This window comes from Microtus pennsylvanicus, chromosome 18, assembly GCF_037038515.1.
Source record: "Microtus pennsylvanicus isolate mMicPen1 chromosome 18, mMicPen1.hap1, whole genome shotgun sequence".
Taxonomy (NCBI): Eukaryota; Metazoa; Chordata; class Mammalia; order Rodentia; family Cricetidae; genus Microtus; species Microtus pennsylvanicus.
Genome location: NC_134596.1, coordinates 20139625 through 20165224, shown reverse-complemented (window position 1 = coordinate 20165224; position 25600 = coordinate 20139625). Strand labels below are relative to the sequence as shown.

Here is a 25600-nt window from a genome sequence, read left to right as displayed (position 1 = left end):
AGTTGTACATCCGACTGGCAGGAAGCAGGAAGTGGATGTCACACTAGACTTGGTTTGACTATTTAAGACCTCAAAGCCTGCCCCCTAGTGACACACTTCCTCCAACAAGGACACACCTCCAAATAGTGCCTCTGCCCATGAGCCAAGTATTCAGAGGCATGAGTCTCTGGGGCCATTCCTATTCGAACCACTACTGTGGCCCACGGATATGCACTTTTCACACTCATGGTCCAGTATTACAGTTGGGTTTATCATGGTACAAATATGAGGATTGTTGATAGAGAACTGGTCCACTTTTAGGAATAATGGTAGAGGAACCGGATCACCCAGCATGTGAGTGATGGAACCAGGAGACTCAGTTTAGGATCATCCTCTGCTATGTTGTTATCAAGTTTAAGTCTATGAACTTTAAGAGTGCGTGTATAATTTAGCCTTGTGCTTTGCCATTTTACAGATGAAAATACTAAGACAAACAGAATGTAATACATCCAAATCACAGAGCAAAGGAGATGAGGAGGGACATGTGAACTCAGCACGACTCCACACCAGAGCTCAAGATGCTCATATTAGATGCACGTCCCCCCCAGAAATATCAGGAATTCACAGCACTTGTCCTTCCACACTGAAAATTATAATCTGGATGATATATGATAATTCTAGCATTCTATTCATTACAAAGGCCGTTTACAAAAAGCAACAGTCTTGAGCAGGCATTGTTAGGTGGAAATACCAGAATCCCGAAGACTGCTCAAGGACAGAGGCAAGATAAGGACACAAGGCCATTTGAGAAAAGTCACTGCGAACATTGGTTCCAGGTGTAAGGAGTCCTTGCTCCTTTTCCCCAGTGTCTCTCTGTCTCCTGCATTCTCTCCTGCAAACCACCTTCCCCAGCAAAGCCTTAAGTTTCCAGGCACAGTGACTAATCCTTCCTCCATGAGCTATTACAGGTCCAGTCTCAGATACTAGCTGATTTAATCTCAAGGAAAGAGCAGGCACACACCCAGCCAGGGCCAGATAACCAGCCCTATTCCAATCAGCTGGGGCCTGGCACTGACGTTCCATAGAACTGGTTCTGCAAGCCAGCAAGTGGCACAGGAGAAAGTATTTCCCATCTAAGAGGTGCTGGGTTTTGTCTATAAAAATCATCATAAGGAGAGGGGATTGTTGAAAGGGCCTCACATCAAAGGATAGTAACGGTATATATAAATATCATATTTGCTTTTCTGTGTGTCCTAAATTTTCCACAGTTGATAGACGTGGCTTTGTACTAAGAGAAAAGAAACACGGCCTCTGTTAGGATTAAAGATGAATCCCCTCCCGGTTAGTATTTAGAGACTAAAGGTCCAAATGGAAAATGCTTTTAGTGATGACGGGATGGAGGAAATGCACACCAAAGACAGAACAGCGAGCCTCACCTGAAAGTCCTGAGACTGGAGTAAGCCCTCTGCAGGAGGATGTCAAAGCTGAACCTGGAGGAGATTCTGGGCACTGCAAACCGGGGCATGACGTCCTGTGATTGGCAGGCCACTAGCTGCTAGGTTAAGACAGACCAGAGCAGAGAGGAGAAGCGTGAGATGTGCAAAACAAGACAGGATTCTAGAGGATAAGAGACAGGGGCCATTAAGGGGGGGAGGGGAAGCAAATCCAAACAGGTATTGCAAGCGATGAGCTTGAGGAATGAGACTTGAAAGGGCAGGGCGATGCTCACTATGTAGAGAATGTGACAGAAGGCTAGTCCTTCCTCCACATAAAGGACAGAGTCTCCTCTTCAGGACACTCAGGGAGGGGGGCGAGGTTTACACCCAGAGCACAATAATGCAGTCAACAGCGAGCAGAGCTGGTGAGACCCAGGTAAGCAGGGCAGGAGAAAGCAGGTAGCAAACAGGAGCGTTACCGCAAGCAAGCACGCAGGCCTGAGCAAGAACACCCACTGTAGACCTTAAAGATGCTAGCCACTATGGCCCTGTGCCCTTCAGCTGGCCTTCAAGTCTCTCCAAAGGCAGTAGGTGGCCACAGGCTTCACTTTTTGGCTTTCTGCCTGTGACCTCTATGTATGCAAAGTTTGTGGGTTTCTGTTTGTTGCTTTTGTTTGCTGAGTCAGAGTCCTGCTATCTATGGCCCAGGCTGGCCTCAGACTCAGAGCTTTACCTGCCTTAGACACACACACACCACACTGGGATTATAGGTGTGCCCCACAATACACAGCTCCTCCAGGAATCGTCTTCTACCTTGTATACGCTCATCTGTTGCCTCGCAGCCCTGGCCAGTGGATATTTTATTTGTTTCCATTGAACACACACTTGATTACTTTTTTTTTCTTTGCAGTGCTAGGGTCTCTCACGTTGGGCAAGTGCTCGCTGTACTACTGAGGTACCTTCCCAGTCCTTTACTGGTCTTTTATAGCCCCAGCTAGATATTTACTCTTTAGAGTTGGAAGCAGCTGACATCGCGGCGAGATATCTTAAAGTATTAAGATGTTAACAAGTGCAGTAACACTTTGAAACTCCAGAGAAACGTCCCTGAGTCCACCTCCTGACCCTGAGCTGACCTTGTGACTGCTGAACCAACAGAACACGTGACTCAGCTGCACCAAAGGCGCGATTGCATCTCGGGACAGCCAGCTTTAGAGCACTGATCAGCTGCAAGAAACCAAGGGAGGAGATGGTGATGAGGCTCAGGCTGCACGGAATGACCTGGCTCAGACATCCCCGCTCCCAGACAGCATCAAGTTCCGGAAGTGCGACAATAAGCCTTATAAAAATCAGCCTCTGCTACCTGCCAGCCTCAAGCTCACAAAAGCCTTTGAGAGCACCCAGCTCATCTCCATTGATGCTCAGAACCATGACCTATCAGGACACGGCGATGGCCGTGTTTTTACAGTGGTGAGTTTTAGGATGAAGAACTGTGCAGAAAGGTAATGGGACCAGACATACTTGGTTCTCAATGCAGATTTATTAAATTTATTTCAACGGCAAACAAAGGAAGGCAACATTACCTTTATCTTTTTTCTCCCTTTTGGTCTTCTGTTCTGTCTATCTGTAATCTTTCTATCTATCCATCCATCCATCTTTCTAGGGATCTAGGTCTCTCTTCATATATGTATAAAAGGCCTGTGTTTTCTTGTGTATATGTGTGCACAGAGAAACTCAGTTTTAAAAAAGCATGACAGCTAATCACATTTCCTTGTTCTCTGCAGACTTTATTCCTCCCCTCTGTCATATCTTTGAATCTTCTGTGTACTTTTTAGGCCATAAAACTAGGAACAAGATACTCTACCCCATGATGCTCTTGGCTCTGAGGTCGCCTCATCTGGAAGGCCCTGTTATTTTTGGCCACCTTCGGTCCTCCTTGTCACTGTTCCGCCCATCTGCCGCAGGAGCTCCCACTCCCTTCCTTGCGCAGTCCAGGAGGTCTACAGATAGCAGCTGCGTCAGGAACCTAAGGAAGAGCGCAAGCAGGGTGGTCAGAAGAGCCGTCATGAAAACACAGCTTCCCGCCAGGCAGCGTAGGTGGCGAGGCGCAGACACTGTGGTCTGGAGACCTGCCTGGCTCCGAGTGGGAGTGACTCACACAATGGCGGCCAAGCTGTTGATAAAGGCTGGAGACTAAAGGACACCCAGAAACTGGACCATCAATTTTCCTCCATCTTCTGTGTGGAGGGGAGTCTGCGCCATCAATACTTCCTCCAGAGGGTGTACTAGGGTGCTGCACTCCCATGAACCTCCGTGGCCCCTGCCAACGGACTCACATACAAGAACACAGAATGGTGGATGAACACGGACCTCGGTAGAGGAACGAAGCAGCCACCTCGGGGACTGCAACCATGATGCTAAAAGGACACTCTGCAAAGTTGGCCAGCTACTCTAGCAACAGGCAAAAACTGTGTCACTTCAGGTCAAGGAGAAAGCCCTGCAGCCCAAAATAGCTGCCCTCTCCAGCTGCCAGAGCATCTAAAATTATACCATTGAAGATTTATTTCTTTGCACACCTCACCTTGGTTGGGGGCAGATCTGGGAAGGGACCCATGAAACGTCCTCACATGAAGGTGCAAAGGGCTTGACAGCCCCTCCGAGTTATTCAGGGCCCGGGAAAGGAGGGAAGTGTTGAAAGACCAGGAACCAGGCAGAGGAAGTGCCAGTGAGGGACAGCAAAGGCAACGTCTCCTATTTCAGATTTTCACCCAGAAGGAGCCTGGCCGGCAGCTACATCCTAAAACGAAGGCCCAAGCCATTTGCCAGTAAATTCGAACCATGCGTGTAAATAATCCTAATAATTTATTGAGATGCTTTTTAAAATACATGGTTATGCAGGGATGCGCATGACTCTACTTCAAATTGTCTCAGTGTGTGTATGTGTGGGGGGGTGTTATAGTAAGGATCAATTAAAAATAATCCGAGAGGCTACGTAAGAAAATGGTATGTGCTCCCATACTGGAATGCAGTGGCGGACAAGGTGAAAACAGGTAATTGGGTCAAAGTCTGGTTTCTAGGGAAGTATTTGCTTGGAAATCCAGGCAAGGATTCTGCCTTTATATGTATAAGTTTGGATAACTTGACCCCGGAAGATTAAGCAGTAAACAATCCCTATTTGAAATCTCCCTCCAGTCCGCTATATCAACAAGTAAGAAACCCTTAGGGAGTAGGAAAGGATCTCAGGAAGATGAGTCCACCCGGCTGTAAGCTGGTTCTAAGGGAGGCAATGGCCAGGATGGTGGATTTTCAGTAGAGGCAGGAATAAAATAGGAAACTGACGAAACAAGGAAGGGAGAAAAGGAAGAACGAAAGACCCCATAGTTGCTGCTGCTGTGGGTGTGGCTAATGGCACACGCCTGCAGTCAGTTCTGAGTAAGAACCGCCAATTGTGACAATAACCAGATCCTGGAGTTACAGGATATAGCTTAGTTGGGAAAAGTTGGGAATGTGTATGCCCAGAAGGCACCAAGTCCTGGGTTCAAGCCCCATCACTGCATAAATAAACGTGGTGGTACACACCTATAATCCCAGTACGTGTGAGAAGCAGATTCCTAGGGATCAGAAGTTCAAGGTCATCCCCTGCTATTTTAGCGAAATCTGAGGCCAGTATGGACCATACAAGACAGTATCAAGAAACAAAATTTAAAATGAAAAAAACAAAAAACAAAAAAAACAAAGTTCTACAGAATTTGTACCACTTGGCAGTATATTAAGAACTTCCGGATAATAGCACCTAAGGAAGGAGAAAACTTTCTTTCTATTTTTGATGAAGAATCCTTTGGGTGAGAGCAGTCAGGTGACCTGCCCAAGGTCATCCTGCTGCCTAGACAAAGCACCACCAAGTATCGCTGGACTCTCACTGGCTAAATCTCCTACTTCATCTACCCCAACGCCAACATTGGAGAATTGTTCTTCCCAGGGCTAGTGAGTCCCTCCCTAGGAGATCTTTGTCACTAAGATGACCTTTCTTACCCTTGATTCATGCACATACTCAATGAATAATAAAGACAGAGCCACAACTACCTCTGGGCACTAACTCCTCTTCACGAGATGCCACACAAAGGACTCACAGGCGGTTGTGCCCAGCTACCCCCTTTTGCAGAGAAACACTTCCTCACCCAGGTACCCTGTGATCTCCTGATGCTCAAGTCCCTTCTACTGCATGGTGAGGAACGTGATATAATTTATGCATATGCTTGCATGCACGTTAATCATTTGTAGATCACTTGTGATACTTAATACAATGTAAATGCTCTGTAAATAATTAGGGTGCTACAGATTTTAGAGAAAGACACAGCAAGAAATCCAGGCTGGTTGAGGGGATGTGAAGGGTGGATAGTTCTTTTACCCTGAAAATACATCATATAAGCTTCCTCTCTATTTTACCGTTCATTCCCTTTTGAGAAAAATCAGGTCCTTCTGAACAATGGCCTAGTCTTATTCCAAGCTGCTCTCCAAAACTGAAACAGTTCCTACACAAATAGGTACTGGGTAAATATTTATCTAATAAATCACATCGCGTATCAAGGAGAGCTTTTGGGCCAGTGCCTGCTATGTGTCCCGAGTAGCATAAAACCACTTAGTCAAATCACCTCACTTACTATTATAAGTAGAAAAAAAAAGAAAATAGTGAGAGGAGACAAGGTTTTGCTAATAATTATGAAAGTTCTTGGGGAGAAGTAAAGCTTTGTCTTTGTCCTGTGCCACTTAAGGCAAGAGCTCCGGCCACGTTGCGATGTTAAAAGGCAACAAATTTAAAACGAGTGAAGGAAATATTTTTAAAGCAGCGTATAATGCACCTTCGGAATTCACTGCCGCAGGATATCATTGAGGAAAATAGTCTAGCAAGAGTCAAGAAAGGATTAGACGTTTATATGAACGGGAATAATATTGGCAGTTACACTAACTAGGTTAAAAAGTTACAAGGCATGTCCGTCCTGGGCTCCGGGGCATAACTGTGCACCAGCTGAAGTGGGGAAGGAATTTCCCCTGTTGGTGCAGCATTGGGTAATTGGCCAGATGCATGAATGCTCATATTTTTGCCGTCTTCTGTAATAGAGGCAGAGAGCCCTGCTGAGGGGGAGGGTTCTGGGGTAGACGATGACAGCCCTGTGACCTCTAAACATGACATAGAAAGAACACTCGGAGTCCTTAGGGATCTGCACCTGAGTTGGTTTTTTTTTTTCAATTTCAGAAAGTGGAAATAGTAAAAATAATTTCCGACTTCCAGATGATGAAACTATTTCACGAGATGAAGTCATGGGGTGGCTATAATCTCATTAGTGGCAGGGAGAAGAAAGCCAGGAGGCTGGCAGCGTGCTTCCAAAACCTTGTGCCTCAAAACCCTCAGACAGCCTCACACGTGGGCATCTGCCCCATTTTTATCTCATTTAAAACTTCTATGTCTTACCCATGTGCACCTATGACATAGGCACTGGGTAAAGCTACTTTTCTGATGGTGTGCCAAGAAAAGCAAGTCTTAATACCGTCCACTCACCCTGACAAACGTTTGTCTGTCAGTGTTCGGTTCCGCCGCCAGGCGCAACCTCTGATCGTCAGCCACCGGGTGCTGTGTGTTCTGTCACTCTCCCACTGAAAACCTGACGGCAGGATTTCACAACCCATCGGAATCCGAGGGTCCGCCTAAACACCGCACTGTACTAAACAAAATACTGACGGGCCAGCGAGGTAGCTCGCCAGGTACAGGTGTTTGCCACAGACCTGATGATCCGAGTTTGACCCCGTGGACCCACGAGATGGAACTGACTCCTGAAAGTTGTCCTTTGACTACCGCGTGACACTATAGCACGCGTGTGTGTGTGTGTGTGTGTGTGTGTGTGCGCGCGTGCGCGCGCGCGCGTGTGCGTGCGTGTGTGTGTGTGTGTGTGTGTGTGTGTGTGTGTGCGCGTGTGCGCGCGTGCGTGTGTGCGGGAGAGTGTGCGGGAGTGTGACACATAAATAAATAGGGCTTAAAGTTTAAAAGCATGCTGTATTTAAAAATACTGAAACTGTATCATTTGTTTCTTTACAGCCTTCAGTCTTCAAAGACTAAAAAGCATTCTGTCGGAACTGTCTATGCTTAAAGCATTAGGAAAAGGGCCCCACTAAACTGTCTCTGTCTTTTTCTGCCTCTCTCTCTCTCTCTCTCTCTCTCTCTCTCTCTCTCTCTCTCTCACACACACACACACACACACACACACACACACACACACACACGCACCAGAAACTCGCTGCTGGCAAAACTGAAAGGGAATTTCAACTGAAAAACCCCCAAACCATCAATGAATCTTAAAGTAAATATATACACCAAAGATGTTGTTGATGTATGTGTTTCTCTGGGGAACAGGGCCACAAATTCCATTCATGTTTTCAGATATGTTCTCACACAGAGTCAGTTTGAAAAACCACTGTTCTAGGCCTCCGTCCAATAGAAAAGTCTCAAACGGATCTAGATGCTGTCTCTACGGAGACCTTCGAACCTGCCACGTAAGACTTGTTTCTTTGGGCCCCCCTTTAACGGGCCGATTATCAATTAGATTCTGCGAGCTGAAGAGTGTTCACGTAGTGCCTACATCTCACCCAGAGGAAAGGCTTTCAACACTGAAGCCTTGCTGCTCAAAGCTGCTGGACGTTTTGTTAATTAGTTACAGATAAGCCCTTACAAGTTGGCTTGTTTTCCCTGGATATGAGCTTTCCTGTTTACTTTTTCATGAGATTATTACATAATCTTACTGTTATAAGATTATAGGCAGCCTCAAAACCAGTTTTTAAAGATTCAAGAGCTGGGGGGTGTAGCTCAAGTTTATGAATTGCTTGTCTAGCATGCGTAAACTCCTGGGTTCATTCGCCACCCTTGCGTAGATTAAACATGGCAGTACGCTCGTGCAACCCTGGTACTCAGTGGTGGAGGCGTGAGAATCCAAAGGTTAGGTAGTCCTTGGCTACATACTGTTTGAGGCCAGACTAAGACAGAAGAAACCCTGGAGAGAGAGACACAGAGAAAGAGAGAGAAGAGAGAGAGAGAGAGAGAGAGAGAGAGAGAGAGAGAGAGAGAGAGAGCACAAGACACTGAGAGACAGAGAGGAGGAAGGGATGTATTTGTCTGTTAGTGCTGTTCTTGGGTTTTGCCAATGGTCCCTACAACAGCAATATGGGCACATCCCTGTCACTACTCTTCAGTAAGCAGTGAGAATTAAAATTAATAAGCAAGAGGGGGATAAAAATGCCAAAGAATAAAAGGAAGAAGAAAGCAAAAACATCTACTTTTTTTTTTTAAGTGCATGTTGGCTTCTGTGTGTTTTCCGTCTATGGCAACGAGCATGTACATTGCTCAGATTTCTCTTCTCACTCCCTAAGCCATGTTCCTTCCTGGAGCTTTCTCACAATACCCCTCTCAGAAACAGCTCGGGAGTTGTGGGGAGGTTGGCTCAGTGACTAAGAATGCCAGCTGAGTAAGCAGGAGGTCCTTAGTTCGGATCCCAGGTATGGCTTGTGCAGCCTGTGATCCTTGCCCAGGGCTGGGGGTGGAAGGGGCAGAAAGATGTCTGCAGCTTTAGAAGGAAAACCTGACAACCACTTTCCCTGGCCTCTGGCTGAAGGGTATTCTATCCTCCCCTTTCTCTCCTCCTCCCCCTTCTTTCCTTTTCCCTCCCTCCCACTCCCTCCACCGTCTCTTTGTTTCTTTCCATCTCCTTCCCTCCTTCCCCCTTTCCATAAAGTTGCTAACCTTATCCATTCTGGCAGAATGTCAGAGAAGGGAAGGGGAGCCTCCTAGCCTCCAATCAGAAGAGCAGTCTTCCCCTGGTAAGTCCGTTAAGTCCACTGTTAGCCAACAACGTGAAGGTGGAGCAAGCAGCGCCGGTCCTAGGAGAAATGGAACCTGGTGAGACCAACTCACAAATATTTTCCTGGGAGGTGTAAGAGGCACAGCCCTTATGTGACCACAAGCCGCAGAGGGTGAAACCCGATGAGGCCTATCACCTGAGCTCCGAAGGGATAATCTGGAGAAGCGGTTGCTTTGTGCAGCTTTTCAAGGGCCATCATTAATACCCGGCTTTGCGGGAAGGCGTCAGAGAAAGAAGAGAAAGCAAAAGCACTTTGGTCTTTGGTGCTGAATTTATTGCCTGGAAAAAAAGGAAAGCTGGAGCGTGCAGAAGCTGAAATCTTCCGACATCTGAAAATCAAATAAATGGTGTCTCTCTCCTCTGTCCACCACTACCCCACTACCGTGAGACCTGAACGCTCACACAAAGTTGGTGCACGGGGTTGTTTAGATGAAGCCCAACCTTCCTGCTCATGGATGGACAACTCTGATTAGAGGCTCTTCCAGGTTGATATGGGTGACATAGTTCATTCGGTGGCTCCTTTAGGTCCATCACCATGAAGGTCTTGCAGAAAGGTCCTAAGTCCTAATTAGGTTTTTGTAGATGACGTGGTAAAGTCCCAGAATCAGGAGGCTGGCTAAGAGCTTGTGAGAATTAGGTGCTCCGGCATGGCATTCTGTCCTGGCTCCACTGATCTCTTTACACCTACCAAAAAGTATGTCTGGAAGCATTGAACTTGGTCATGGTGGAAGGAAAAAGGATGCCCATGATTTGCTACCTAGGTAACCCTGTACAAGTGCCCAGGCTCTCTATCCCTCTGAACCCGATCCATTAGCTAGAGATAGCAGCACCTACCTACCACATTTGTGCTGAGAAAAACCCAAGGTCCTCTTGCAGGAGAAGCTGTATCTATCTATATGTGTATGCATTTACATATTTATCTGTACTGCGCCTTTCTTGAGATCGATTTCTCCTCTCCATCTTCATAGCTCACAAGGCGATTTTTGAAAAAAGTCCATCAAGAAAGGAAGGAAAGATACATATTTTCCTCTCCAACAAGTAAAAGCAATTAGACGTCAAATATTAACTGTTCCTGGGAGTGAATTTTTTTTAATGGGTTAAAGGGCTCGACCATTATAGACCTCCAATATGTAATTTCTAAGAAAGAAGCAGGTAATATATTTTTTTAATTAAGTGGGAGATAAAATGGTAGAGTGAGGTTTCCCTTCAGAAGGCACTTTTTTTTTTATCCATTTCCAGTGGTTTCCAATGGCATCATGCCTTTTAAGAGGACCAATTTGTTTAACATCACTTTATTTTTTCAACCTTCACATGTGAGAAGCATTGATTTATGATTCTGCTGATTAAAGCAATGGTGTCTGAAGCAATAATGATTTCAATTAGGGAACTTCCACCAGTGTGCACTATGCTGATTTTTCTCTCCATTCCCACCTCAGTTCTCGTCACTAAAGAAGTGGGGCCCTGAATAGATGATGGAATTTTGAAAAGCCACCAGACTAATTTAATATCAGAAAGGAGTGTACGGGCAGATGGACTGATGTTCCATTTTGGATTATGGGGATGTATTGTATTTTAATATGCTCTGACAAACTCTCCAACAGCTCCCCGGTGAGCCCCTACCTGATATCATTAGGGTTATTTAGTGCTCGGAGCCTGCTCAATCCCCACTGGAGCCACAGGGAACTTGGAGGAATGAGCACACTCCGTTCCCGCCACGTCTAGGGTCGTGCTTTCTCTTTATGCTGGGCTGGAAGAGGTGCTTAAGCTCGTGTTTAGATTTTTAGCTTGTTGAGATCAAAGGAACACACCCGACGCTGTTTTCTAATCCTGAGGGCCCCCATTACTTAGTGTTTCCGTACTCTAAAAAAAATAATTTAATAGATTAATATTTTAAATATTGAAAAATTAACTTTGGAGAAAGACTGGTTTCTTCTGGCTTACAGTGACAGTGGCTTCTGCCCATCGGGATGGAATCTTGTTGTTCTGGGCTTTTGATGCCAGAGAACATCATGGTGGGAAGATGTGGCAGAGGAAAAACTCACATACGGCACCCAAAACAGAGAGATACAGGGTCCGAGTATTCCCTTTCAAGGCAAGCCTCTAAATGACCTACCTTCCTTCTGGTACATTCCACCTCTTAACTGCCCCACGATGTCACGAAAACTGTATCAGCTGAAGGACAAACCCTCTGCAACACGGGCCAGATTCAAACAGTAGCACGGCGTGTTCCCATAGACGAGGCAGGTAAGTAAGACCCTGACGCCAGCCTGGAGCTACGAGGTTTCACGTGTTTTGGATTATTTTGTAGACCGCCTTATAGAACCTGGAGCCAAAGTGGTGATCACAGGCAGAGGCCACATCTTGTCCAGGACCAGTCATAAACACCTTCTGCCTTCTATCTAAGCCTAAACCCCAGGGCTGGAAGGACCTCAAAGATGGAGTTGGGGAGATCATCCCTTTGTTATTCTCCACACATTTGTTCAGTGTGTGACAAGGAGCAAATCTGCTTTTACTGCATCTAACTACTAAATTGATTCTCTCTCTGATCGGCCTATTGAGGACAAATAGTTGGTCTTGGTTTGTTAGGGTTTCTAGGACCTGGGATCTGACCTTAAGCCCTGAAATAAAAATATTTTTTAAAGAAAGATTCTCACTGTGTAGCCCAGACTAGCCTCAAACTATTAACCCAGGCTGTCCTCAACCTCCCAATCCTCCTGCCTCAGGCTTCCTTGTGCATGCACCATTCCAGGCATGCACCATTATTCCTAGCTCTCCTTTCACTCTTTCTAAAGGTGTCAACCAGTGAAGAAACATCATGTCTGCTAAGAGCAGCTACTCCTGTGTCCCTGGCCATTGTTATCACTCGTATCTGTGAATCACAGGGCCACATCTTTACACAGCTAGAACAGAACAAGAAATTCACAGTGTGATGTCAAGTTAAAGGTTCTCTGTTTCTCAGCCTTAGCCTCACATTGGCCAAATGCAGCCTGGCCCTGGAGGGCTTCCTTATTGGTGTGCAAATGGCCAGACCATCCAGTTTTTGGAAGGATGTGCATAGCAAGACATCACACCTTGTTCTAACTCTATCAAAAACGGACAACTTGAAGCTGGAGCAAGAGCTCAGTAAGGATGAGACCTGCTCCCCAAGCATAAAGACCTGTAGCCCCAGGGCTGTGGGGGACAGAGAGAGATTGGATGGGGCTTGATGACTGTCAAGTGAGAGACCCTGTCTCAAAGGATAAACCATGAGTCCAGTGTCCTCCTTTGGTCTTTTCTCCTGCACACGCATGTACACATACACCACACATACACACACACACACACACACACACACACACGCAGACGCACTCTAACAAAGTATACTTAGTCTGCTGTTTAAAAAACAGTTAAGGATCTGTTACCCACCAGGAAACAGGTGTTAGACATTGAGCATGTAAAATAAAATATGAAACCCATTTTTCACCTTCAAGGGGCTGGCATTCATATCTATATGAATTATGAACAATTTCAGGATTCAAAAAATTAGAAAGAAATGCCACCTAACATTGAAGCCCACTCGATCACATTTATTTTTAGGTAAGAACCTCCTTTGTCACCCTTCAAGTAAATTAGTTTGTTCCTATGCTCTGATTTGAAACTCCATTTTAATTTGAGAACTGGTCCTGTGACTTCAAAGTCTGTGTAGGATACGCTTCCACTAATGTCTCCAGCAACAATTGGGAAGTAAAATTCCAGTCTGACCATGATAGCTATTCTTCATTAAATCAATGCTACAGATTTCTTAATTAGGTACTGATATTACTAGGTGTCCCCATGTTTTAAGCCTAGTTCTTAATCTCAGTGATTCTATGCTGCAATAGTTTTTATGAGAGCTGTCCAGCCAATGCTGTACCCATTAATTTTTCTAGAAAATCATTTTTTTTAAGACAAGGTTTCTCTGTAGCTTTGGTGCCTGTCCTGAAACTAGCTCTTGTAGACCAGGCTGGCCTCAAACTCACAGAGATCCACCTGCCTCTGCCTCCCAAGTGCTGGGGTTAAAGGTGTGTGCCACCACCACCTGGCTGGGAAATCATTTTAATATTTTTTTTTCAACTGAAGGAAGAGAAATCCCAAGACACAAATACAAGCATTCAAGGTCTATCCACTGAGTTTTTAGCTTAGTGCTTGAAGTAATGTATCCAAAATTGCTTCTTGAAAGAAAATATATCACAGTTAAGATTCCCTCTTGTTGAACTTGGATTGTTTCTCCAACTCTTCCTTGGAATATTTGAAAGGACTTCATTTTCATTTCGTATGTGCTCCGTTTTCTCCCTTACAAATATTTCTTTACCTCCTCTGAGGGTATTACCTAAAGGCAAAGCATCTCTCAAACATCACCACCACGTACAGAAGTTGGAAAGAGCCACTCTGGGTGGCATACTCTGCTGGGCACATTTGAACACAAACTTTCATTCACAGTCTCCCTTAACAACAGTCAGTCAATGGCCAAAGGTCTCATTTCCCTCCTTACATAACATTCCAGCCACACCTTGCCATGTATCTCCTCATCCTTCCTCTTCCTGCTACCCATCCCCATAGCAACCTTGGGAACTTTCCCCCAGGGACATTCATTCAGGCGCCAGTTACGTGCTCTACCTGCTCTGGATGCTGGGGACTATAGAGCATTTGAATCTCTTGAGTTGATTTATCTGCTGATCATTTTCATGAGATCATGGGCCTCCTTAGAAGTAAGTTTCTTCGGCAAATCTTCTCCAGGGCCTTCATGTGAATAAAGAAGAAAAAAAAAAAGATTGAGAGAGGACTAACTTGCCAAGGTCTACAGCTCTTCCCTGTGATTTGCCATACCCTGGTCCCTCTTTTGCTCTCGTAGACATTGCTTACAACAGTTCTTATCTTGGTTTGCTTTTTATTGCTATGATAAAACACCATGACCAAAAGCAACCTGGGGATGAAAACTTTTACTTGTTTCTCAGGTCCTAGTCACAACCCATCACTGAGAGAAATCTAAACAGGAACTCTGGGCAGGAACCTAGAGGCAGGAACTGAAGCAGAGGTCATTGAGGAGTACTGTTTAATGACTTGCTGCTTTACCAGCAGGTTTGGGCGTACACCAAGGATGTGTCTGGTATCTCTGAAGGTCATTAGAGCACACTGATTGCCCTGAGATTGCAGTTAAAGACAACTGAGGCACCATGTGAGTGACAGAAGTTGAACCTGGGTCTTCTGCAAGGGCAACAATTCACTAAACAGATAGAACATCTCTCCAGACCCTCAGCTTCCATTTTTATACAGCCTGGGACCATTTGCCTGGAGGTGGCAATTCTGACAGTTGAGCTGGGCCCTCTCACATCAATCATTAATCCAGAAAATGCTCTACAGACTTGTCTACAAGGCCATGTGATGGAAGCATTTTTCCAATTAAAGTTCATTCTTCACACATTGACCCTAGTTCGTGTCAAGTTAACAAATATGTAATCGGTTTTTCAATTAAAACTTTACTTCGGCTTTATCTTCAACACAGGTTTACTTCATGATAGATTACTATAACTCAAAATCTAGAGTCTGTACTGCTCCAAAGCTCAAACCTTTCTGAGCGCTGACATGATGCCACAAGTGGAAAATGCTACGCTTAATTTCATGTGACAAGTCACAAACAAAATGCAGCTGCAGTAAATATTTATCGCAAAGTATACAGAAAACAAAACTCCCCTTTAGACTTGAGTCCCAGCCCCAAAGCAGCTCATTATGTGTGCACAAATGTTCTAAAATAAAAATAAAACATGCAACAGTTTTAGAACCCAGCAGATCACATAAAGACTGCTCAACCACTCTGAAGACTTAATGAAAGCTTGTTTTGTGTGAATGCCTAACCATCTCCAGGGACTAAACAATGATCAAGTAGCATCTGATATAGATCCCATCACCTGTCAAAGGTTCTTTTCCATGGACCACTACGCAAAACAATCACAGCCAGACGTACTCATTTGAGCTCCGTGTCATCGGGAGAGTCAGTCCAGCTAGCTCCCACATCGGGTAGACCTAGAACCCATGGCATTAACTTCAGAGATGACTTATTTAATTCAAGATTCAAGTAATGGGAGGGCCTGATCTGCTGCTTACTGCACAAATATTTCCTGAGCTCTCCTTCAGACAAGTTCATTGTCACTGTGGTCTTCTTTGATGCCCCGTTTACAATTGAGGACTAGCCCTGTAAATACCAAAAATCACCCAGGGTACCTTCCCATGAAGACTTCTAACAGCAGTGGACACTGGTGTCCTGAGCCTCAGAACTAAGACACATGTGCATGTGATTGAGTGACTTCAAGGAACTGATGCACTGATGTCACTGCAGCCATTAGGGTTTGCATTTGAGCTCTGTCATGCGACTAGAACATTTAGGTTTACTACAGATATATATTTAGAATAATAGCTACAGTCTATCTGTATTTTCAATACCCTCGTAGACCAATGGTGTTCAATAATCTGAGCTGAAGCTATCAGTGGTAACCAAACCCGTTAAAGAAGAGGTTAGGCTTTTTTGGTGGGGGGCGGGGAGGGTTTTTTTTTTTAATGTGGTCTTCCAGGAAGCTGCCTCTGGACATAAATACAGAAAATTAACACAATAAGTAAAGCATTATACAACAGCTATTAACTGATTACACTAATAAAAACCAAATGGGGGCCTCCAGTCTACCCCTGTGGGAAAGGAGGACAGATAAAATAAACAAGGTCAAATACATATAAGTAAAGGATAATTGATTTTAAACAATCATAATGCGGTTACCTCCTGTCATGTTTTTAAAAATATACAGATTTCAATCTGTGTGGGGAAAGATAGAAGAAGAAAGTTGTGAGTATCCTTTCTCTTTAATATCCAAGTTTCGTACTAATACGGATGTTTTCCTGGGCTAGCAAATTGGCGAGATTAAGGAGTCTTGACAAGTTTCTTAAATGACAGGCACATGAGCTCAGTGGTTTAATATCTAGCATTTCCGGAGAAAAGCAGGGTCTCCGCACGCAAAAGGCTTGCCCCAACAGTGTGTGACAGCAAGTCAGGTCCAAAGAAAACCCGATAGTCAGAAGAGGGGAAAGAAAACTAACAGTTTCCCCTGTGCTGGGCAGAAGTTTAAGTCCATCCCTACTACGTCTCTTTCTGTTGCCTAAGTCCTAAAACTCTTAAGTATATATGTGGGATTGGCTCTAGGGAGAGAAGGGTCTTTATTTTCCATTTGTTTTCTTACATAGTATCCACGTACCGCCTTCCAATCTGATAGTCGCAACAGCAACTACACTACGGGTGTGCTGGGTGACATGTGTCAAACTAAACGCTTAATGCGAGTTGTCGCTAATTCTTGCACTATCTCCCAATTTGTAGGTGAAGACATGCAGGCAGAAGGTGACAATGTGACATGCTCAAGGCTCCACCATCATTAGCCCTAGCCTACTCCAGAGGCATCTGCCAGTCTGCCCCAACATAGGTACCCCAAACTTCATCAGAGATTGTTGGTGTAGGAGTCTTTTACTGTTCCCCCTCAGTCTCTTCTCACGTATTGTTTTAACCAGGCTAAACCCATGGAACCAATTCTTTTCGCATGGCATATGCAGAGCTTTGCGTTATTTTTACTTCCCACTGGCAAAAAGTCAGCAAATTCAAATGAAATGATAATTTCTATGTGAGAAAATAGTTTAGCATTTCCTTAAAAATGTGAAAAATATAAAAATCTTATGCAAGACACTAACTTTTCAGCTGGCAGAAAATAGCCTGGTGGTTTCACATAAAATAAAACAAGGGCAGCTCAGATCTTTACTGCCTGGGAATTAAAGGGGAGCTCTACTGCCAGGGAACAATGGGTAGTTGGGCATGAAAAGAAGAATCAATGCTACGTGCAGGAGGTGTCTGCATCCACAGAGAACGCTCAAGCATAGAAAGGGTCACACTTATTCAATATTTGGAAAAATGGCCCAGGAGGCATCTGATGTGACAGCCAACAAACAGAAGGCTCAGGAAGGGAGATTTACAGGGAAGTGGAGGGCAGGAGGGGACCCAAACACAAGAGCAGATATAGAAATTACATTTTCAGGCAGTCTGGGGCACAGAAAAATTCTTGTCTATGAGTCATGATATCATCCATCTAGATAACTCAAAAAGAACCAAAATTAGCTAATTATTTGAGTAAGAAACCAGTCAAACTGCAAATATGACAGAAAAGAATGTATAAACAAATAACTTTTTCCAGAAAACAGTAAGAAAATATCTTAGAAAAATTACATGCAGAAAAGCACTGAATGTGAGGCTATAGAAGAAGAAAAGGAAGAGGAAGAGGAAGGAGAGGGAGAAAGAGAGGAAGAGGAAGAAGTAGAAGGATAAGGAGGAGAGGAAGAAGAGGAAAAAAGAAGAGGAAGAGGGAGGAGGAGGAGAAGGAGAAGAAGAGAAGAAGAAGAAGAAGAAGAAGAAGAAGAAGAAGAAGAAGAAGAAGAAGAAGAAGAAGAAGAAGAAGAAGAAGAAGAAGAAGCAGCTCCAAATGTAATGAATCATATAAAAAGATAAATGAGAACGCATGAGGTAACTCAAAATTAGAAACTTTAGATTCCCAACATTAATTAATACAAGTGTGTATCTCTCATGTTTTAAATTTAGGAATGTTTGTTTTGTTTGTTTGGTTTTTTTTTTTTTGAGACAGGGTTTCTCTGTGTAGCCCTGGCTGTCTTGGAACCAACTCTGCAGACCAGGTTGGCCTCGAACTCAAGAGGTCCACCTGCATCTGCCTCCTAAGTGATGGGATTGAAGGAATGCACCTCCATCACCTGGAGAACTCAGTGAGGTGTAAGAGTTACTGCTCGTTGAGGGAAAGCTTACCGGATATGGAAGATACTTAAAATGATGAAAAGGGAAGGATTGGGGCAAAGTGAAGAAGAAAAGATAAAGAAATAAAATACAGAGAAACAGAAAGAAGGTCAGTATCATAAAGCTCTTTGATCGGAATTGAGAAATAGTTTTATTAAGTGAATTCTCACTGCAAGGACCAAAACAGACTACAGGAGAACTGAGATACATAAATGATCTCCAAGGTTACAAAAAAGAAGAAAAGGAAAAAAAAAGAAATAGGGGGTCTGCACAATCTCACCCTGCGACACACAGAGCCTAGTCAGCCCCAACAGCAAAGACGAGAGAAGAGCAGTTGACATCTGCATTCACAAATGCACATAGACAAGTCAACAGCTAAAAAGCTTAGACAGAACAGTGTCCCAAATATTGGATAGTGAAGGGGTTAATAAATTTAAGATTGAGTGGTTGAAATGATCGGTTGGTTAGTTTTTTGAGACCTGGAGCTGACTGTCTGCCAGGCTAGCCTTGAACCCTGAGCAACCTTCCTACCTCAGCCTTCAGAGCACTGAGATTACATATTAATGTCAGATATTAGTAATAAATGCAATATTGCATTTTTTTAAATGTGCAGTTTAAAATCAGCATACCACTCCATAGAACTGGCAAACAAAAGTTAAGTAAATAATAATGTTTTAGAGCATAAAAATCACTACGTACATATAAAAAACAAGATAACCAAGAAATATAAAAAAAAAGCTGGGCCTGGCAGTCCACAATTATAACTCCAGCAATGCAAGTCTGACGTAGGAGGGGTGCTGAAAGTTCAAGGCCAGCCTCAGCTACCTACTGATTTCCAGCCAACCTGGGTTACCACCACTATCTGGAGAATTCCACATCCCCGTTAATAACTGTGAAACGATAATAAGGCATACGACTTCAGAGGGAAACTCTGCAAATATTAAGAAAGGAAGAAAGAAACAGAGGGAGGGAGGGAGGGAGGGAGGGAGGGAGGGAGGGAAGGAGAGAGGGAGGGAGGGAGGAAGGAAGGAAGGAAGGAAGGAAGGAAGGAAGGAAGGAAGGAAGATAAACTTTCACCCAAGAGTCTCACTTGCAACAATGTATCCAGAAAAAAACTGGAGACACGATATTTTACAAAAGGCACAATTACAAATGTCATGATAGGGCTGGGATGTAGCCTAGTGACAGAATGCTTTCCTAACATCCATAAGTCCCTGTCCAGATCCAGTCCCAGCATCACAGTCAAATGGCATAACTGCCCAGAGAATTCCAGGACCTACCTGTAAGGATATAATAGCAGCATAAAACATGTTTAAAATCGTTTTTAACAATATGGGCAAATATTTATTACAGCTTCCAAAAAGAAAAAAGCATTTATAGATCAATGGACTATTTAGTAGAGCCTCAATGATCTTATGTTTTACTTTTATAAAAAGAAAACTAGATGTTGGTGGTGCACACTGATACTCCTAGCATTTGGGAAGTGGAGGTTGGAGGATCGGGAAGTTCAAGGTCACTTCCAGCTATATAGTGAGTTCAAGGCTATCCTGGCTTACTTGAGACCTGGTCTTAAGAAAAAATAAAAAGAAAGAAAAAAGCAGATGGGAAAGGTCAGGCTGTATATACCAACGTGTTAGCAATAACTACACCAAAGAGGCAGAATCAGAGGTGACTTGGGGCTATTTCATCATGGTGTCTATCATTTCTAAACATTCTTCCCTAAATGCATATTCTTCGAGCAACCCAGAGCATAGTACTTTCTCCTCCTGGCTTGTCTTCAGTTATCAATAGTAGGTAACATCCTGGTAGGGTGCTGGAAAGGAAGAAAATGGACCACAGGGCATTTAAATGCTCTGAGTCTATGCTGCTCCTTACTCTGATTACCTTGTCCTTCCTCATCTCTTATCAGAATGTTTGCAGTCTCCAGTGCTATTTTATTGGCTCCTCCTGTGAGTGACAGGCCAGAGTGTCCCAAGAATCCTTAATGTATTTTGTGTCAGGGGCCTGTGGGTCAGTAAGGTTATTAATAAACAGTGCCTCTTGTTCTAATTTTGGTCCCTCCTCTCCGCCATGCTTCCCCTGCTGTCCCGCTTTTCCTTTCGTTTCTCTTGTCTGATCCCTTTCCCCTCCTCCTTGACATAAAGCATTCGGCATTTTTTATTTTAGCTCAACCTTAGGCATTTTTTCCCATCATGCTTTGTGGATGCTGCCTGTCCTGCTACGTTTTCAGGAAGAACTTAATTTTTAAGAAAATGCTTCATGTCCTAAATCAATTTGCAGCAGCTAGTACATTCCTGTGATATTACAAGCCGGAGAGAATGAAGGGACACCAGAAAATGGGGCAAAACATGAACAAAAAGCAGGAGGGTACCTTGTTTTTCTCAAGGATTTCTCTTAGGCTAGATGCACAAAAAATCAGGCAGAACTTGAGAGTCTACGTAAACATGTATGGATGTGAGGTGAGAAGCGGAGTACAGATTTCTTCTTTAATATTTTTCTGCTTGGTTGATAAGATATAACTAATGAACTTAGCATCACTTGTGAACTTGGCGTTGTTAGCATTGCATAGATAGTCTCAGAGAGGTTCGTCAACTTTACCTCTCATTTAGAAGTTGATCTCCTGAATTTATGGTCACAGTAAACCTGCTTTTTCGTTTTTAAAAAAATATTAAGTACATTTTATTTATTTAGATTGTGAGTGGGATTGTGAGGGGCACTCATGACAAGCACATGCACCGGAAGGCTAAGGGACAATGTGCAGAAGTCAGTTCTCTATTTCCGTTTTGTGGATCCTGGGGATTGGGATCCTGTCAATAGGTTTGGCGGCTTTACTTGCTGAACCATCATGCTGGTCCATGAGTTCTATTCCTGCTGGCTTTATTATATAAATAGAAATGGCTACATTACGATCACCAATCTTTCTATATCTCTCTCTGTGTGTCTCTCTCTTTCTATCTCTCTCTCTCTCTCTCTCTCTCTCTCTCACACACACACACACACACACACACACACACACACATACACTGAAAGTGTCTTCTGCAAACATACTAGTTTGAGTGATTACTTTTGTCTTTAAAAGAAATGCATGTGGGCATGGCTGTTCACTGACCAACTAAAGGACGAACGGTGTAGCCAATTTTGTTGTCAAGAGCTACAGTATCCACCCCCAGTCTTTTCAGACATACCGTTACCTGTAGAACCAGCATCCTAAATCAACCATTGGTGGTGGAGGCTATGAAATAAAATAGTCGATGAATGTGTACGTGGAAACTGTATATTCTTAAGTGGAGAAGCTTAACTTTCCTAGTCTCACAGAGCCCTGTAGGATTCTATTGAACTTTATGGGCCCTTCTCAGAATGATATTGTGAACCTGCAAAGTAAAATGCATATGACTTTTGTTTTAGACAAACACATAACATCTTTAGCATTTAGAAATGTAAAGCACCTTTGTCAAAATTTCAGATAAACTGTGATTAGATATTTGTATATCTAATACCAAAATATAATCGTATATTTGATAACTCTTTTCATTCTGAGATAATGCTTTAAAGATTTGTTTCTATTTTATTTGTATGGGTGTGGGATAAATGTATATGTACTATGTATGTGCAGTGCCCATGGAGGTCAGGAAAGGGCATTGGAACCCCTGGAACTGGAGTAAAAGATGGTTGTGAGCTGCCACGTGGGTGCTGGGAACCAAACCTGGGTCCTCTGCAAGAGCAGCAGGTACTCTAACCTCGGAGGCATCTCTGCAGCCTCTTGAAAATAGTTTGAATTGCCACTGGAGTGTGGTATACGAGTCCAGATGATCTCTATCAATGATGGAGTCCCGGGTACTAAAGTACAGCTCTATCGATTCCCTGTGATAACTGAAGCAAATGTTTCACTTTAGTCGCTTTGTGAGATTGTCTTAAAATCTGTTTATTTAAAAAAATAAACCTGATCCACAGGGGAAAAAAAAAAAAGAAAGAAATACATGGTTGCATCTGTGAAGAGAACTCTCCAGGAGTTGCTTGTGCCGGATTCCCTTAGCAATGATCAAGCAGAACTTTGCTAAAGGAAACTGTGCAAAATGCCTATGGTTCTATGTTGGATTATTCATTTATTTTTTTTTCAAATTAACTCATTGTCCATTTTAGAGTCAAGAACCCAGCGTTTTTTTTAAAAATGTGACTGTTTCAGCTATTTCCGGTCAAGGCCTGGGGTCCACAGGTGGCGGGACAAGGAGAAAGAGGGTGGTGAGTATCCAGCTACAGTTCTTAACGCTCCAGGGACAAGGTTGCTTGTGAAAACTGGCAGCTTTTTTGTTCTCCTTCAGCCTTTTTAACACGCAGCCAGGTCTCTCTCTTTAGCCTGGCCTGCTGTGGTCGCGACTGAACTGGACTGAATACATTCTGCCGAAAATTCCCACGGAAGCCCCTCCACGGCGGAGTTGGTGGGAGCTGGGTGTGTGTAAGCTCAGAAGATCTTGGCCTGCCGAGTGTAATAGCATCTCTGCCCTTGGAGATTATGGGTATGATATGGGAGAGTGTAATGGATAGGGCAGTCTGTGTACAAATTTCAAATGACTTGCTACACCCCTTTCAGGTGGCTGCTGTCAAAAGCATTAGCGCGTTCCACACACAACAACTGTGTATCGTGTTCCCTCTGGCCTCTGCTTCCACAGCAAAACTCCTCCCAGGCCGCACAGCAGGTGAGAACATGGGGGTGGGGGGGACCTACTAAACACATACAAGGGGGTCTCGTTCTTTGAGCTCCGCTGTATTAATAGAGAAATGCCCAACCTGTACCTAAATTAGCAAGGACTGGAGTTCAACGAGATCCGCCTGGGAAGGCTGTCTCCTACAGATCGAAATGTCTAGCCGGAGGAGAACTTGATTTAGCTCGCAGCTGTGACGCAAGGGAGCATTGTAGTGCCATGGACTTACTCAGGAACTCCCAGTGTCGCCGCTTCGCTGGTGGTGTTTATGGAGAGGACAGAGCAGAGCCGCCCACGAGGTAGATGACACTTTGAACAGTTTTCTTCCAAGAATTTTGTTTTTTAAGTGAGTCTTCCTATGGCCTAGAAATGTACAACGTTTTTTAAGCAAAATGAAGATCTGCAAAAGACTAGCGTTCTCATTCAGGTCTTTTTCATGTTAAAAATACCTAGCATTTTTGCTCAGCCTGCTACGGGCACAGACTGAGCGGAATGCTTTTCTCCCCCTCTCAATTCAGTCAGACTGGACTTGCAAGCAGGACTTTTCTGGTTTTGTTAGCCGAACAGAAACACAATATTTTAGCCTTGATGAAGATCCTCGGTTTGGGGCTAGGAACATAGCTCAACGGTAGCGTACTTGTCTAGCTAGTACAGGCCCTACTGGTGCTATCTCACAGGGAAAAAAAAATTACCATGGAGGTGGCCCAATATTTAATATATACACTGCTCTTTCCATGGCCAAGATTAACTATTAGTTATTACTTTTTAAAAATTTTCTTTCGTGTGTGTGTATGTGTGTGAGTGTGCGTGTGTGTGTCCATGCACATGAGCCATAGTGCGTGTGTGGACATCCAAAAATAACCCATGGGAGTCTGTTCGCTCCTTGCACCATGCTGGTCCCAAGCTGAGCTGGCAGTAAACACCGTTACCTTCTGAGTTGTCTCTCTGGCCCAAGAGTGATGGATTCATTGATTGATTGGTTGGTTGGTTGGTTTATTTGTTTGTGTATTAACACATTGAATATCTGTTAGCATTAGAAACTACTGTGCTGAGTAGATTACCTGCTGCTATCATTATGGAAATTATTTGTTCAAAAGCTCAGCCTATTGACGGCAAATACATTTCTTCAGCTTTCAGAAGATAGCTGTAAACAAGACGGTGACCTCACTCTTAAGATCCAGTCTCAATTCATCTTACCTTTATAATAAATAATGCCCATCATGACCCAGGTTCTAATGTGCATGCTTTATATGTTGTGTTAATTCATTTGATTATTAAAACAACTGTAGACACTACTTCTACCAGTATCTCCATTTTACAAACGAAGAAACTGAGTCCCACATAAATTAAGATGCTCACACACATGGTGTATTGGCAAGGCCAGGATTTAGATCCAAGCAAATCTCACTTTGGAAAATATTCTGGTAAGCACCACTTAAAAGCAAACAGAATCAATGTGTACTTTTTTTTTTTTTTACCATAAAAGCACTGGAAATGCCAGAAACCCCGATAGGCTCCAAATTTAGTTCAGTAATTGAGCAAAACTATGGGGGGAAATTAGTGTTAGCCAGTCTGTAAAGCAGCAGAAGATGAGAGTGATAGATTCTAGAAGCTCTCAAAAGGCCAAAGCAAACCGAAATTTAATGGGGATAAACATGAAACATCCTTAAAAGCATTAAATCCCTTGTACATGCCCAAGTTGATTGGCATCTGACTCCAGGATGCGGGAGTTCTTCCCCATGAGAGGCTCTGTTTAAAGCCAGTAATGGCACACTGTCTGTGACAGTCACAGAAGTTCTGAGTATTCTGTCTTTTTCACGAGCCCTCTTAAGGTACTCTGGTGATCCAGGCCAACTCAGGGAAAGCGGAGGTCTGGCTCTAGGGCAGTTAGGGAGTGGACCCAGTGAAACAGAAGTAGTGGGGTGAGGGGTGTGTCTGTTATTCTTAAATACTGGAAATTTTCTCCTAGGCAGAAGCAACTCTGATGGCTCTGAGGATAGAATCCAACCCAGTGTGACTGCTGCTCCCATATACAACCAAAGCCTTCAAAACACAAGCGATTGGAAGAATGGGGACTGTAGGACAGGAAACTTTCCCCCTCTGTCTTTCCTAGTGGCTGTGGTCCAGGCCTTCATGCATGTATGTCACCTTCTTGGAATCTGAAATTCACAAACTCTACCTTCATTTCCTTGACCAGCCGTCTATCTCTAGAACTCTGGCTTCAGCAGGAACATGAACAATGTCCTCCAAGCCTCCGCCCATGGGTATGTGTCCGCACCTTCTTCATTCTGTTATAGAACCTTAAATCCAAACAAAAACATTACTTCAAGATTGTCTGTCCTCCAGGTAAGGGAATATCAGCATGCCAACTAACCATGTAGAGCTATAGATGTTATCTCTAGTGTCAGACGAAATCCCTGCTGCCATCAGAGCAGGCACGTCGCCAGGGTCCACCTTAGCATCGCTCCACAGCAACTTGGTCCTAACCGTATTCTAGGAAATTGGTCTGGTCCCCAGGGGCCACCCTATCATTTAGCTGAGCGCTTACTATCATTTCTAAGCTAATTTGGGATCTAATTGTGAGTGTCAGAGGCTCTGACATTGTCGAAAATGGTAAATGGTTGAGATAAGCCAGGATCAGGGAAATTCAACATAGAAGAAGATGGGGTCTTGTAGCCAGTTTCGTGTTAAGGTGTGAAGGGGTGGAGTGGCGCTGTCTCTTAGTTGCCTTCAGGGCCA

At 43.9% G+C, this 25600-nt stretch overlaps 1 long non-coding RNA gene across 4 annotated transcripts in view; it reads right to left on the bottom strand.

The window, feature by feature from the left end:
* Positions 1–2932: 2932 nt before the first annotated feature.
* LOC142837731 (uncharacterized) overlaps positions 2933–25600 on the bottom strand; it is a 45830-nt gene continuing 23162 nt past the window's right edge. For all 4 annotated transcript variants that reach the window (XR_012908332.1, XR_012908330.1, XR_012908333.1 and 1 more), the window contains 5 exons: positions 25041–25161; positions 23091–23224; positions 13952–14074; positions 9199–9335; positions 2933–3438 (listed from right to left, as the gene is read on the bottom strand). This is a non-coding gene — a long non-coding RNA (uncharacterized LOC142837731). The remainder of the gene's footprint in view (positions 3439–9198; positions 9336–13951; positions 14075–23090; positions 23225–25040; positions 25162–25600) is intronic.